General features: G+C 41.4%; 1 protein-coding gene and 1 pseudogene across 10 annotated transcripts in view; one reads left to right on the top strand and one right to left on the bottom strand.

The window, feature by feature from the left end:
* Positions 1-14959, bottom strand: part of MAGI1 (membrane associated guanylate kinase, WW and PDZ domain containing 1) — a 680972-nt gene that overhangs the window by 326722 nt on the left and 339291 nt on the right. The window lies entirely within an intron of this gene.
* Positions 5887-7044, top strand: LOC112618395 (annotated as a pseudogene).

Here is a 14959-nt window from a genome sequence, read left to right as displayed (position 1 = left end):
AAGTACTTTCCATATCTTCATCCCCATTCTCAATTATACAGCTAAATTTGAACAAAATGAAAAGAACTTAAGAATTAGATGCCCAAGTGAGTAGATGATACAAAAGCAGAACAAATTCATAGCAAGATGTTTAATAACAGTATTGGAGGGTTTTTTGGTTTTTTTGGTTTTTTGTTTTTAATTGAAAGATGAGGTCTCGCTAGGTTGCCCAGGCTGGTCTTGAACTTGTGACTTCAAGCTATCCTCCTACCTCAGCTTCCTGAATAGCTAGGATTACACACATGTGCTACTTCATGCGGCTGAGTTTGGCAGGTTTAAGGGAACATAAATAACATGATTCACATCCATAATTTTAACTTCTAGGGTTAGCTTTTAGGGTACTCAGAGGAAAAAAGAAAAAATTCCCTGGAAAAAGGGAATTCATTTCCTTTAGTAAAACAAAAAACCCTCTGAAGAGAAACCTAGAAAATGAATCCAAGATTCAAAAGTAGCATCACGGGTGGGCATGCAAAGCCGAAAAGGAGACCCAGTGACAACAAGCAGCCCAGCCCTAGACTAGCTAAAATACTCCTTACAAAGAAGGAAGTGGGAGGAATCACTCTGCCCAATTGTAAGGCTCGTCACATAACCATAGTAATCAAGACTGTGGTACTGGTAAAGGGAAAGAGACCTAGATCAAGGGAAGAAACACAGAACCCAGAAATAGACCTAAAATATGCCCAACTGATTACTGATAAAAGTTCAAAAAGCTTTCAGTGAAGGAAGGATATAGTCTTTCAACAAATGGAGCTAGAGCAAGTGGCCATCCACAGGTCAAGAAAGGAGCATTGACCTGCCTGTCACACTTTACACCAAGTCAATTGTGACCTTTCTCTCTCACACCAAATTTACTTGGCATGGATCAGGAACTTAACTGTAAAATGTAAAACTATACAACTTTTAGGAAGAAACTTAAGAAAAAAATCTCTAGGATATAGAGCCAGAGAAAAAGTTACTAGGCATGACACCAAAAGCATGATCCACTCAAGGAAAATTGAATCTAATCAAAATGTAAACCTTTCACTCTGTGAAAGTCCATGTGAAGAGAATGAAAAAGAACGCTAACAGGCAGAGCACAGAGGATTTTCAGGGCCGTGAATAAAATGGTATATGACAGCGGTCCCCAAACTTTTTGGCACCAGGGACTGGTTTCATGGAAGATAATTTTTCCACGGATGGGGATGGAGGAGGGGATGGTTCTGAGATGAAACTGTTACATCTCAGATCATTAGGCATTAGATTCTCATAAAGAGTACACATCCTAGATCCCCCACATGCACAGTTCACAATAAGGTTCATGCTTCTATGAGAATCGAATGGCAATGCTGATCTGACAGAAGGCAGCGCTCAGGGAGTAATGCTTGCTTGCTGCTGCTCACCTCCAGCTGTGCAGCCTGGTTCCTAACAGGCCACAGACCAGTACAGACCAGTACCAGTGTGTGGCCTGGGGGATGGGGACCCCTGGTATACAATGGTAGATACATGTCATTATAAATTTATCTAAACCCACAGAGCTATGTCATTTATGTCACCAGGAGGTAACCCTAATGTACACAATGGATTTTGGGTGACAATGATGTGTCAGTGTAGGTTCTCCAGCTGTAATGAAAGCATCACTCTCATGCAGGATATTGATAATGGGGGCGACTATGCATGTATTGGGGCAGGGAGTATATGGGATACCGCCAGACATGTCTCTCAATTTTGCTGTGAACCTAAAACTGCTCTAAAAAAATAAAGTCTTATTAAAAAAAAAAAAAAAAAAAAAAAAGACAAGCTATAGGTTGAGAGAGAAAATACATGCAAATCACATAGGTGACAAAGAACAAGTATCTAGAACATATAAAGAATTCTCCAACGTCAATATTGAAAAAACAGACAATCCAATAAGAAAATGGGCCAAAGACCTGAAAAGACATCTGACTGAACAGGATATATATATATGGCAAGCACATGCAAAGATGCTTAACATCATTTGGCATTAGGAAAGTGCAGATTTAAACCACAATGAGAGCACTTCACACTTATCAGAATGGATGAAATGAAAACAGTGACGCCACCAAATGCTGGCAAGGATGTGAAAAATCTGGATTACACTCATACTGCTGGTGAGATGTAAAATAGTATAGCCACTCTGGCAAGTAGTTTTATAAGAAAATTCACACTCACGTAACTGCAGCACTTTGGGAGGCCAAGGAAGGCGGTTCGCTTGAGCCCAGGAGTTTGATACCAGCCTAGGCAAGCTAAAGACAGCTCATCTCCTACAAAAAAAATTTTTTTTAATTACCTAGGATTGGCCGGGCGCAGTGGTTCACGCCTGTAATCCCAACACTTTGGGAGGCCGAGGCGGGTGGATCACAAGCTCAGGAGATTGAGACCATCCTGGCTAACACGGTGAAACCCCGTCTCTACTAAAAATACAAAAAATTAGCCAGGCGTGGTGGTGGGCACCTATAGTCCCAGCTACTCGGGAGGCTGAGGCAGGAGAATGGCATGAACCTGGGAAGCGGAGTTTGCAGTGAGCGGAGACGGCGCCACTGTACTCCAGCCTGGGTGACACAGTGAGACTCCATCTCAAAAAAAAAAAAAAAATTATCCAGGATGGATGGCATACACCTGTAGTCCCAGCTACTCAGGAGGCTGGGGCAGGAGGATTTTTTGAGCCCAGAAATCTGAGGCTACAGTGAGCTATGATCATGCCGCTGGATTCCAGGCTGAGCAACAGAGACTCTGTCTCAAAAAAAAAAAAAAAACCCTAAATACTCAACCAACAATTGTACTCTTGGACATTTATCCCAGAAAAAAAGAAAATTTTAAATTAAAAAAACAACTACAACAACCACCTGTATGCCAGTGTTCACAACAGCCTATGTATAATAGCTAAAAACTAGAATCAGCCAAGATGCCAAGATGTCCTTCAACAGGTAAGTGGCTAAACTGTGGTATACACATATCATGAAATACTACTTGGCAACAAACATTATATATTCCGTTAATATAAAATTTCTGATATGACCCAAGTTTCACAAACTGAAGATAGATTAGTGGTTGGCAGGAGTTTGAAGGGGGCCAGGGGAGAGATGGGTGTGGCTATAAAAGGGATCTTGGTGGTATCAGCACTGTTCAATATCTTGACTGTGGCTGTAGACACATGAACCTACATAGGTGATAAAATTGTGTATAAATCTAAATACACACATACGCACAAATAAGTATAAGTAAAACTGGGGAAATTTGACTACACTTGTTAGGAGTTTTTGTTTTTGTTTTTTGAGACAGAGTCCTCTGTCGCCTAGGCAAGAGTGCAGTACCACAATCTCAGGTCACCGTAGCCTCAACCTCCCAGGCTCAAGCAATACACTAACCTCAGCTTCTCAAGCATTTGGAACCACAGGTGCATGCCACCACACCTGGCTAATTTTTTTTATTTTTTGGTAGAGATGGGGTTTTGCTATGTTGCTCAGGCTGGTCTCGAACTCCTCGGCTCAAGTGATCCACCAGCCTCAGCCTTCCAAAGTGCTAGGATTACAGGAATGAGCCATCACATTTGGCCTGGTAGACTGTATTAACGTCAATATCCTGATTGCAATATTATACTATAGCTTTGGAAAATTACACCACTGGAGGAAACCAAACTAAGGATAGAAGGGCCCTCACTGCATTATTTCGTAAAACTGCTTATGAATCCACAATTATCTCAAAATTTTCCATTAATAAAAAAGTGCTGAAGATGAGTATCATTAAGATGCATACTTCATAATAGAAGTGAAAATACCAGCATGCAAAAGTAGTGAAACTATTCTAATTTTGTTAAAATGTGAGCACATGCTTGTGTATTTCCTCATTAAAAAAAAAAAAAAAAAGATTAGGAGAAAATTCTGGTTAATAGTTGTTATTTCTGGGTGGTACAATTACACATGCCTTTATTTGCATTTTAACTTTTTCCTCAAATTTTAAACTTATTTTTCAGACAGTCTCTAATGAATATATATCATTTTCACATTCCAGTGTTACAAAAGCTGCTTGATATCAAAAGCGGAAAAATCCATCTCATATATATTTTGTATTACACACAATGTCAAAGAACGTAGCTTGTCTGGGGACTAAAATATTTTCAGTTAAGAAACTATCTGAGGTGGTCGTGTTAATCTAGAAGTAGCAAATAAATACATCTTTTGATTCAACTAATAAAACTCACCCTACATATTGCTATTTTCATTTGATCATTTCTATCAGTTTCTATTTTAGTAAAAATAAGGCTTTCAGGAAAACTACCAAGTACAAATGAACTTCAGAGGATTATGCTGCTCTGAACAACTGCTCTCTTGCCTTTCCAGTCCTGGAAGAATGCCAGTGGTCTCTGACACTCAAGGGCTACTGAGAGAGACAGAAACTAAGCTGGAAAAACACAATTCAGTCTGTGGTTACTAGGAAGTTAGACACTTTTTTTTCCCCCGAAAATTATCTCCATTTGCTTCAGATTCTTCACAGGCCTCCACTTAACACCCTCTCGCAGCACGGTGCAAAACAAATCTGTCAGCTGCAAATATGGCCATAGAAACTTTTTCCCCAATTACTAGGGAAACAAAGTGAACAGCAGAGAAAACACCTCCGGCAAGACTGTACAGCTCTGCTGTCATGTTCTGTGCAGTAACTGTGACTCTCTACTTGATTTTCTTTGGCCCCTGGCTCAGGGGACAATTTGCTTGAACAAACTAGGAGCAGTCATATCACACCTACGAATCATCTTATGGCCTGTTCCCATTCATTGGCTTTTGGGTTCAGGGGTTCTCCATAGATGGTATCTCTCTTCTGGGCATTTTGGAAATCTGTAGGGGTGTGTTTTTGTTGTTTGTTTGTTTGTTTGTTTTGTTTTTTGAGACAGAGTCTCGCTGTCGCCAGGGTGTAGCACAATCTTGGCTCACTGCAACCTCCACCTCCCAGGTTCAAGTGATTCTCCTGCCCGAATAGCTGGGACTACAAGTGCCCACCACCACACCCAGCTAATTTTTTGTATTTTTAGTAGAGGCAGGGTTTCACTGTGTTAGCCAGGATGGTCTCGATCTCCTGACCTCGTGATCCACCCGCCTCGGCCTCCCAAAGTGCTGGGATTACAGGCATGAGCCACCGCACCCGGCCCTGTAGGGACGTTTTCTAAATGCAGAGAGGAAGGGGATTGTTGAAGCAACTGGAAGCCAAAACTGGGATTTAAGAGGCAGAATCTCTCAATGAATTGTGCTATGGCATGCATGACTTAGGACTGTCTCAGTGGACATGAAGTGAAATGCCAAGCATCTGAGCCAAGAACCTTCCTTCATTTCACATAAAAATAAATGCACAGTATGTTTTTTATAGTTTTAATACACACCACACGCTGAACCATGCAAATTCAGAGGAAACTGCTACTTTTTCTTTGTAACTTTACTAAGTTATCATTTTGGAATATTGAATCTCCAACAGCAAGGTCGTTTCTGGTTTACTGTTGCCCATTCGAAGCATCTGTAGCAGTCACTTTTATAGCTGAAACATTCACAGTGATTCTATGTATAGGTGCAAGCATCTGACTACTTCATTAACTCCTAAAAAGTCTTGCTATTCAAAAAGTGGTCACGGAACAGCAGTACTGACAGCACTTGGGAGTTAATTAGAAATGAAGAATCTTGGATTTCAGGCATGCACCTGAAATCCAAGCTACCTTGAGAGGCTGAGGCAGGAGGATCACATGAGCCCAGGAGTTTAAGACTAGCCCGAATAACATAGCAAGACCCTGTCTCAAGATTTTAAAAGAGAGGGGGGCAGGGGAGGAAAGGGTGATTGGTGTAGCTTCCATTTGTAATTTAAGGCATCATGAGGAGTGACAAAGGTCATGGTTGTGTTGGATACTTTGGCTTCAGAAGAGGCTCAGGAGGAGAGTTCAGGCCCTTTGTACCACATATCCCGTTTGATTTCTATTTGTGTGAAATGGCCTTTCCCTGGGTCAAGCCCACACCTGATACAGCTTCCTTCAATGAGGCCTTGCTGAAGAGCAATCAGGACCCCAGCTCCTGATTCTGCTGAGCAGGCCTCTTACCTTTCCCTGGTGACAAAAATCAACAATGTGATTGACAATCTGATTGTGGCTCCAGGGATGTCTGAAGTGCAAATTGAAGAAGCTGGATAGGTGGGATCCTATAAAAAGAGAACCATCACTACAGGCCACAATGCAGCTGCCCCGCTGGTAATACGCAAGATTGTGCCAACGCTGGAAGCTGTTGCTCCCCTGGGAAACAAAGTCGTGGGAAGCCTGAGAGCACAGGATCCTTCTGAAGTTTTGACCATGCCAAACAACGAAACTGGCTTTGAAATCAGTTCTTCTGATGCTACGGTGAAGACTGTCGTTACAACAGTGCCACCCAATCTTCCAAAACAGGACCCAGAACTCCGTTGGATATCAAGGTATTGCAGAGTGCCTTAGCAGCCATCCGGCATGCCCGCTGGTTCAAGGAAAATGGTTCTCAGTCCACAGTTAAAGTTCTCATCAGACTACTGAAGGACTTAAGGTTCGTTTTCCTGGCTTTGAGCCCCTCACACCCTGGATCCTAGGCTTACTAGGTCATTATGCTGTGATAACACCAACAGACAGCCTTTGGCCCTAAACATTGCACACAGGTGTTGCTTGCAGATTTTGGGTGCAGGACTGTTCCTGCCAGGGTCCATGGGTATCACTGACCCCTGTGAGAGTGGCAACTTCAGAGTACACAGTCATGACTCTAGAACAGCAGGACAGTCTGCTACACAGCTCAGACTCAGTCCGAATCCTCTCACATGGTGGCTTTAGGAAGATCCTTGTCAGGAGGGCGATGCCAGCCATCTTACTTCTGAAATATCTACCTGGGATGGAGTGATGGTAACACCTTCAGAAAAGGCTTAGAGGAACCATTAGAGAAAAAGGAAAGAGAGGAAGAAGAGGAGACAGAAGAACCACCTCAAGGAGAGGAAGAAGAAAGCATGGAAACTCAAGAGTGACCTTCCCTTCACTCTCCTTCCTACCCAAGGGGGAACACTGAAGCTTAAGCTAGGTGCTACCACGCTTTATATGGTGGCAGACATTTCCGTGGGGTAGGGAAGATAGCAGAAAGGGAAATAAACTCTACAGAAGTGTCATTCCACTGGGTTTTGACATTGGCTTAGTAGCCAATATCAAATGTTGGTACCCTTCTTCATTATAGATGAATGGCATTATGACCTATGCCATCCATCTATAATGAAGGAGGATACCAACATATTTTCCTAATATTCTAGAATCCCCACCTCCTGAAAACCCCTCTCTTAACTAATGCTTCGCTGTTGAAATGTTATGTACTGTTAAGTGTCTAGAATTTTTTTCTTAAAAAGCACTTCCAGTAGGAAAAAAGAAAGAAAGAAAGAAAGAGAGAGAGAGAAAAGAAAGAGAAGGAAGGAAGGAAGGGAGGGAGGGAGGGAGGGAAGGAGAGGAGGGGAGGGGAGGGAAGGGAACGGAAGGGAGGAAGGAAGAAAAGGAAGGAAGGAAGGAAGGAAGGAAGGAAGGAAGGAAGGAAGGAAGGAAGGAAGGAAGGAAGGAAGGAAGGAAAGAAAGAAAGAAGAAAGGCAGAATCTCAGGCCCCCCACACTGGAGCTGCTGAATCAGAATCTGCATTTTAACAGGATCCCCAGGAGAAGCTTGGCTCTAGTGAACTTGTACCCAAGAATGTATTACACATACTGCAATATGCATCGTTTATTGTAAGTTACTTTCCTTTTATTTTTATTTTCTATAGATACTAGTTGAGTCACTATATAATTTTTAAAATTAGGTATACTAACAGGATGCATTATCTATTTATCTCATATTAGGATAATAAAGGGAACACATTAAAAATATTTATTACAAATCAGAGAGGCACCGACTTGAGAACTACTGAGTAAGAAACTATGTGGATGCTGCCAGCTCTGTTTGTACCTTTATTTTTCTACACTATCCCTACTCTGGAAAAACAGACTGCAAGAGAAGCAAATGTAAATTTTCCTCAACTATGATTTTTGTGCCCCAAATTGTCCTCAATGAGGCAAAGTGATGTTATGTCACTAAAATGTGGCATCTAATGCAACTTGACACTCACAAATGGAAACATCTGGAAATACATAATCCCTCTGAGACCCAGATATCAGTGTCTTTAAGGGAAAACAAATGCTCCAGGAGCACTTCCCTTGAACAGTCTTTTTACTTGATAAAGCATTCCATCTTACTGCCTCTCACAAGGAAATACGCCTTTGCTTTTATCAAAGAAAGTTTTATTTTGAACCAAAATTAAGACAAGATTGGATTTTCCCAGGATACAATAAAACAGACCTGGGTTCCATGTTCCTAACCGCCCGATTCTCCCAAACTGTCCCACCAGCAGCTCAAATGCATTTCACCTTCAAATTCGCACTCAGCATCTTCTTTCCTAAACCTACATTTTGTCCTTTGTTCCCTATTTTAGTTAACGATCCAAAGTAAGTAAAAACAAAAAACCACCCCAATCTGCTAGTTCTGCAATAATAAAATATCCTTCAGAATTAACTATGTGCCAGGCAAAAGACACATTGTCCCCCTGGTGGAGAAGCCCACAGACAAGGAAAACTCCTGGTCTGGTTACAGTTACATCATCTGGAATATTTAAAGTCCTCTTGGAATCCTCCCTCTCAATTGCTTCCCATAGTGAAATGTCAGGACCTGTTAACTTTATTTTTGTGCCAAGTGTCCATTTATTGACTCCATCAGCACCTAGTCATCTAACTAACCTAATTAGCTGCAGCTTAACTAACTAGAAGGTCAATTAACTGAAATCTTTTTTAATTCAATTCACAAGAAAAGAAGTTTTTCACAAGTCAGCAAGCTAAGGGCAAGTATATGGGATACCTGTCATTTTTACCTGCCAGGCATATATTTCTGCTGCTTCTGGCTACAGCACCTCTATTTTCTTCTGGGGATCTGTATCCCGTGCCCCTTCCCCAGCTCAGCACATGTTGTTTCACTGAGGTTGACCCTACTCCTTGGCACAAGAGCTGCACACAATCCAGCTTTGCCTACCACAGCAATAGGAGGGGCAGGAAGGAAAGGACTCACTGGGCCCAAACCAGCCAACGAGATTTAAACCAGGGACTATGTTGGAGGATAGGAAATAAAGGTTTAATTTCTACTGCAAATGCAGAGTAGACTACGTGGAGTCTATTTGCTTACACAGGCAATATCTTCCTTGAGAATCAAATGAATTTAGAGGAAGAGAAAAACCAAGGGATAGAGAAGGGCTGAGTCCTGGTGATACACTCTGAAGTTTAAAAACCCCTCTCCTGATACACTGTCACACTGTTATTGCTGTAGCCAGTTGGAGTTGGCTTTCTGACACTTTCAAAGAAAGTCTTAACAGAAATGTTTTTAAATGCTTTTTTAAACAAATGCTGAAGTTTGAAAAACAGCACTAGATACACAACTTTTTTTTTTTTTTTTTTTTTTTTTGAGACAGAGTCTTCCTCTGTCACTCAGGCTGGAGTGCAGTGTCACAATCTTGATTCACTACAACCTCCACCTCCTGGGTTCAAGTGATTCTCATGCCTCAGCCTCCCAAGTAGTTGCCACCACGCCCAGCTCATTTTTGTATTTTTATTTTATTTTATTTTATTTTTTTTTTAGTAGAGACAGGGTTTCACCCTGTTGGCCAGGCTGGTCATGAACTCCTGACCTCAAGTGATCCACCTGCCTCAGCCTCCCAAAGTGCTGGGATTACAGGCGCTAGCCACCACGCCCAGCCTAGATCTACAACATTTTAACCACTATAATAGTCTAAGTTAAAAATTGATATTTTGAGTGATGCCTATGAAATACCATGATATAATACTACGATATTCTGAGCAGTAAAAGAAATTCTGACCAATATGCCCCACTTACCAAACTAGAAAAATGTGCACCTTATTTTAGACTGTCCAGAGTGACCATCCTGAGAGTATTTCTTAGGACACTGGTGCCTTAAGAAAAAAGGGGCTTCAGAGCAAATATATGTGGCAAAGTCTGCATAACACAGCCCCCTCTTGGAAAGTCAAAATGTACGAAATAGCAAAAAACGCAATTACTTTTGCACCAACCTAAATACATTAACACATTAAGGGCTCTGTAATGGTCTACACTGAGAAACCTGTTTTCCTTCTCTGACCACTTCACTTCCTTTTATAATTATTATTTTTATTTATTTTTAGCAAGAGTAAACTTTTAGCAGAGCATTATGTTCAGGAAAACACTGAACTCAAAGGCCACCAGCTCCATCTTAAACAAATTCCTGTTATTGTTCTCTCTAGTCTACTGCTGTATTGAGAAAACTGCAAAAACCTTGAATTTCCAAATCTAACAGAATTTAAATCTCATTACCTCAGCATATCCCAAAATAATACAGTTCCAGAAGTTATACTGTCAGCAGCATAGTACATTTATCAATTTTGTATTTGAGACTGCTGTGGGTACTTGTGTTTACATCTGAGCAAGAAGAAAAAGGTATGGCTAACTGGACTGAAATCATTCCAGGAAAATAAGTGCTTAAACCAGTTCCAACCTAATTAGCTTCTCACAAAAGCTAAAATCCTGCTTTATGCAACCAAATAGCCATTATTAAATCAAAATCCAAAGTGCTACATTTCAGAACAGAATAAAATTCAAGTTGTAGCTAATTACTCCAAAGTCAAATTTAAATATTCTGTATTTGTGACTGAATTTATGGTTGACTCTAATGCTACTTGAGCTAAATCAAGTAGACAAGTATAGGTATATGAGACCTTTTTTAAAAAAAAAAGTGATCTGGACATTCCTAGATCAGATGTTCTAACTTAGCACGGTGAGACACAGAACTCAAGGAATAAGTATCATTGAGAACTCTCAATGTTAGAACATGCGATACAAATCCATATTTTAAATGCTTCGATGGTCAACAAAGACAGATATTGTTTATCATTTGTTCATTCTTGCTCGTTAGCACATATGAATTCATTTAGCAGAGAGGTGCTGATGGCATACTCTGGGTGAAGAACTATACTAGGTGATGAGGACAGAGCCTCCTGTCATGTTATGGGTGGAACTGTGCCTCCCCACTAACCAAACTCATATATATTAAAGTCCTAGCCCTGAGTCCCTCACAAAAAGCCTACAGTGACCTTGACTTACCCTACATAGTCGTATACAATTCATGTATCCCTGTGAGATAGCTAGTGCCATCATCAACATCATCATTATCACCATCCCCGTTTTGTAGATAAGGAGGCTGCTACGGTTTGAATGTATCCCAAAAGTTCACGTATTGGAATCTTGTCCCACAGTGCAGCTATGTTGAAAGGTAAGACCTTTGGCAAGTGACTGGGTCATGAAGGCTCTGTCCGAATGAATGAATGAGTTATCAAGGGGGTGGGTGAGTTGTCAGGAGACTGAGACTGTTGCAAAAGCCAGTTTGGCTGTCTCTGGTGAGCCCCTTGCCATGTTATGTCCTATGCCACCTTGGGACTGCAGAGAGTCCTCACAAACAAGAAGGTATTCATCAAATGTGGTCCTAGACTTTGGCCTTCCCAACCTCCAGAATTGTAAGAAATACTGTTTTTTTTTGAGGCAGGGTATCACTCTGTTGCCCAGACTGGATTACAATGGCACAATCATGGCTCACTGCAGCCTTGACCTCCTGGGCTCAAGTGATCCTCCCACCTCAGCCTCTTGAGTAGCTGGGACCTATCATAGGCATGAGATACCATGCCTGACTATTTTTTATTTTTTAAAAAATTTTTATACAAATGGGGTCTCCCTATGTTGCCCAGGCTTGTCTGGAACAACCATGTTCAAGCAATCCTCCTGCCTCAGCCTCCCAAAGTTCTGGGATTACAGGTGTGAATCACTGTGCCTGGCCACATAATACATTTCTTTCTTTATAAATTATCCAGTCTCAGGGATTCAGTTATAGCAATGGAAAACAGACTAAGTCAGAAAGGTTGAAAAACTTTCCTAAGATCATGTAACCTTTAAATGCAGAGCTAGGACTTGCACCCTTGTCCACAGTGCCCCCACACAACTGGGTTCCAAGGCACCTGGAGCATAAAATATAGCACAAGAATTGGCCATGTTTCTAAGAAGGCAAAGTGAGATTCTAAAGACACTGGAAACTTGAAAAAGAGAGGGAAATGCCCACAATCATACTTTCCTGGAGGACCTCTAATGCCTTATTTGAAATGTATACTGTCCTCTCACCAAAGAGGAATCCAGGTTAGCCTCTTCAGAGAGACCAAAGGCAGCCTGATCCAAAAAGACCAGCAGATGTTGAATTTTGACAGAGTATCCATATTCAGAACTTTTTTTTTTTTTTTTTTTGGTGGAGATGGAGTCTTGCTCTGTCACCCAGGCTGGAGTGCAGTGGTGCAATCTCGGCTCACTGCAACCTCTGCCTCCTGGATTCAAATGATTCTCTGCCTCAGCCCCCAAGCAGCTGGGATTACAGGTGCGGACCATCATGCCCGGCTAATTTTTGTATTGTAGTAGAGATGGGGATTTCACCATGTTGGCCAAGCTGGTCTCAAATTTCTGACCTCAGATGATCCGCCCACCTCAACCTCCCGAAGTGCTGGGATTACAGGCGTGAGCCACCGTGCCCGGCCCAGAACACTTTCTTAAAGGAAGACCAAAAAAATGAGTAAAAGATACAGTTTTTTTTTAATCAGCAGAAAATCATTAAAGATGAAAATTGGTGCTGTAAAATGGAGCCAGATAACTAACTAAACAAACAGAAAACAAGAGGCATTGAGAATCAGACTTCCTACATTCTGTAATATACTCAAACTCCTTAAAAAAAAAAAAAAGTTATATCTAAGCCATAGCAGCTGGGGTTATTACTTTTATATAAACACTTAATAAGTGTCATACATTGCACTCAGCAGTGTGCCTTGAGCAAATTAATGTTTCCATGCCATGGTTTAATCTATAGGACCAGCATCTACCCCAACTGTCAGTTGTGGGGATTAACTGAAATGGTGTATATAATGTGCTTTGGAATATGCCTGGCAGGTAGTAAGTGCTAAAAAAAATAGGAACTGTTCTCATCACCACTACCCGGGGTTCAACATTCTAAGGAAGATTTCATCAGCTCCATTTTTCAGATGAGCAAACTGAACCTTAATAAGCCATCCTCAGGGGTCAGAGAACAAAAAAGACTTAATCACAACAGTTCTGGCAACACCAAGAGTTGATTCTGGCTAAGCCTTCAGCTCATCCCCAGTCATACGTGGAAACAGCGACAGTGTGCTATAAATAGCAGGTGCCCAGATATTTCCTCCTAACTTATACTGCTGTGACTAACCCCTGAGCTGCGCTACTCAAAGCAACGTCCTCTAATGCATAATAAAACAAATGTACTAAAAGGCAGAAATCTATTAATTACAACCAAAGACTTCCATAACAAAATACTGCAATTACTACTCACTACCTGGCTGGCTGTTTCTTTGAACAGGCTGAGATAATTGGTTTTCTTTGTATTTTATTTTTCCTACTGAATTACTTTTTTTGTGTATATGTATTAGCCACTACTACATTCAGGTACAAAATGTGAGATTTCTTTTGTATATAAGGCTGCTCATGCTCAAGGGAATATTTAGTATATTAGATGGGCATTTATTTCCAAAAACTATGCAGGAAGGAAAGGGAAGAAGGTCTCCAAATTAATAATCTTATTAATATACAAATGCCATGTGAAATCCATTCTCTTCTATTCCCCTGAACAATTCTCTTCAACAGAGATAACTGATGAGGTGCAAAAAGGAGGGTCAGAGAGAACTGAATTCAAGGAAGAAAGACAAAAATGGGAAAATGAGTACAGGAGAAAGATGTATTTTAGGTGGGAGATTGTTGGAAGAAAGTTCAGGCCTGATTCAGGCATCATCCTCATTAAATAATACAGATCCAATCTTGTCCCAGGGAGATAAGACTTGCAGAGTTCACCTTATGGAAGCATATCATAAGGATACATGTGAACCAAGGGAAAACAGAAGGAGGTCCTGGATATCCTCCCCTTCAGTCCTCCTAGCTGCAGGACCTTGGAACCTGCACTTGCTCCCTCTGCTTAGAGTGCCTGTCCCCTGTTCTTGAAAGAGCCAATTACTTATTTTCCAGGTCTCATTCACATCCTTTTACTTCCCAGGACATATGATTTGAAATTATCAAGTTCATTCATTTACAGACTTTCTTTTTTTATTCTCAATAGGTATTGCTGGGGGATGAATGAATCTACAGTAGATGCCTAGACCTCTTTTAAGGAGAGATAAGGCACTGAAAAGCCATTTGATATTTGAATTGTTGGAAAAGAAATAAAAAGACTTCATTTGCTGTGTAGATTCCAAGGGCTCTCAGTTCCAGCTGCAGGCCGTGTTGGGAAGTCATCCCAGTCAACATTCAGGACACTGGGAAGGGCCTCTGTGGTTGATTTGTGATGTCTGCCATGAGTGCAGCCACCAGTATAGTGCTTTACTCACTCTTTACTCATCCTGCATCACCTAGGATACTTTCCTTGTTGCCACCCTCCACAAGCAGCCAGAATGATCCTCCCAAAGGTAAGGCAGACACTATCACAGCACTTCTCAAAACCCTCCAACAGCTCCTCTTCTTACTCAAGATAAAATCCAATGGCCAGTCACCATCCATCTCCCTCCCCACCAAATGGGTTCCAGCTTCACTGGTGTCTTTGCTATTCTACAAATACAGTGAGCTCACTCCTGCCTCCCTATCTTAGAAGCATTTTCCTCCATCAGAAACATCCCCCTCCCCTTTCTGCAGGTACCTATTCAACTCACCTTATCAAGGAGGCCTTCCCTGCTCACCCTATGTAAAGAAACCCTGTCTCCATCACTTTCTGCCATTTCATTCAGCTTTAGT

This window comes from Theropithecus gelada, chromosome 2 (genome assembly GCF_003255815.1).
Source record: "Theropithecus gelada isolate Dixy chromosome 2, Tgel_1.0, whole genome shotgun sequence".
NCBI lineage: Eukaryota > Metazoa > Chordata > Mammalia > Primates > Cercopithecidae > Theropithecus > Theropithecus gelada.
Note: the sequence above shows the minus strand (reverse complement) of the source record. Positions and strands in the feature narration are given on the sequence as shown.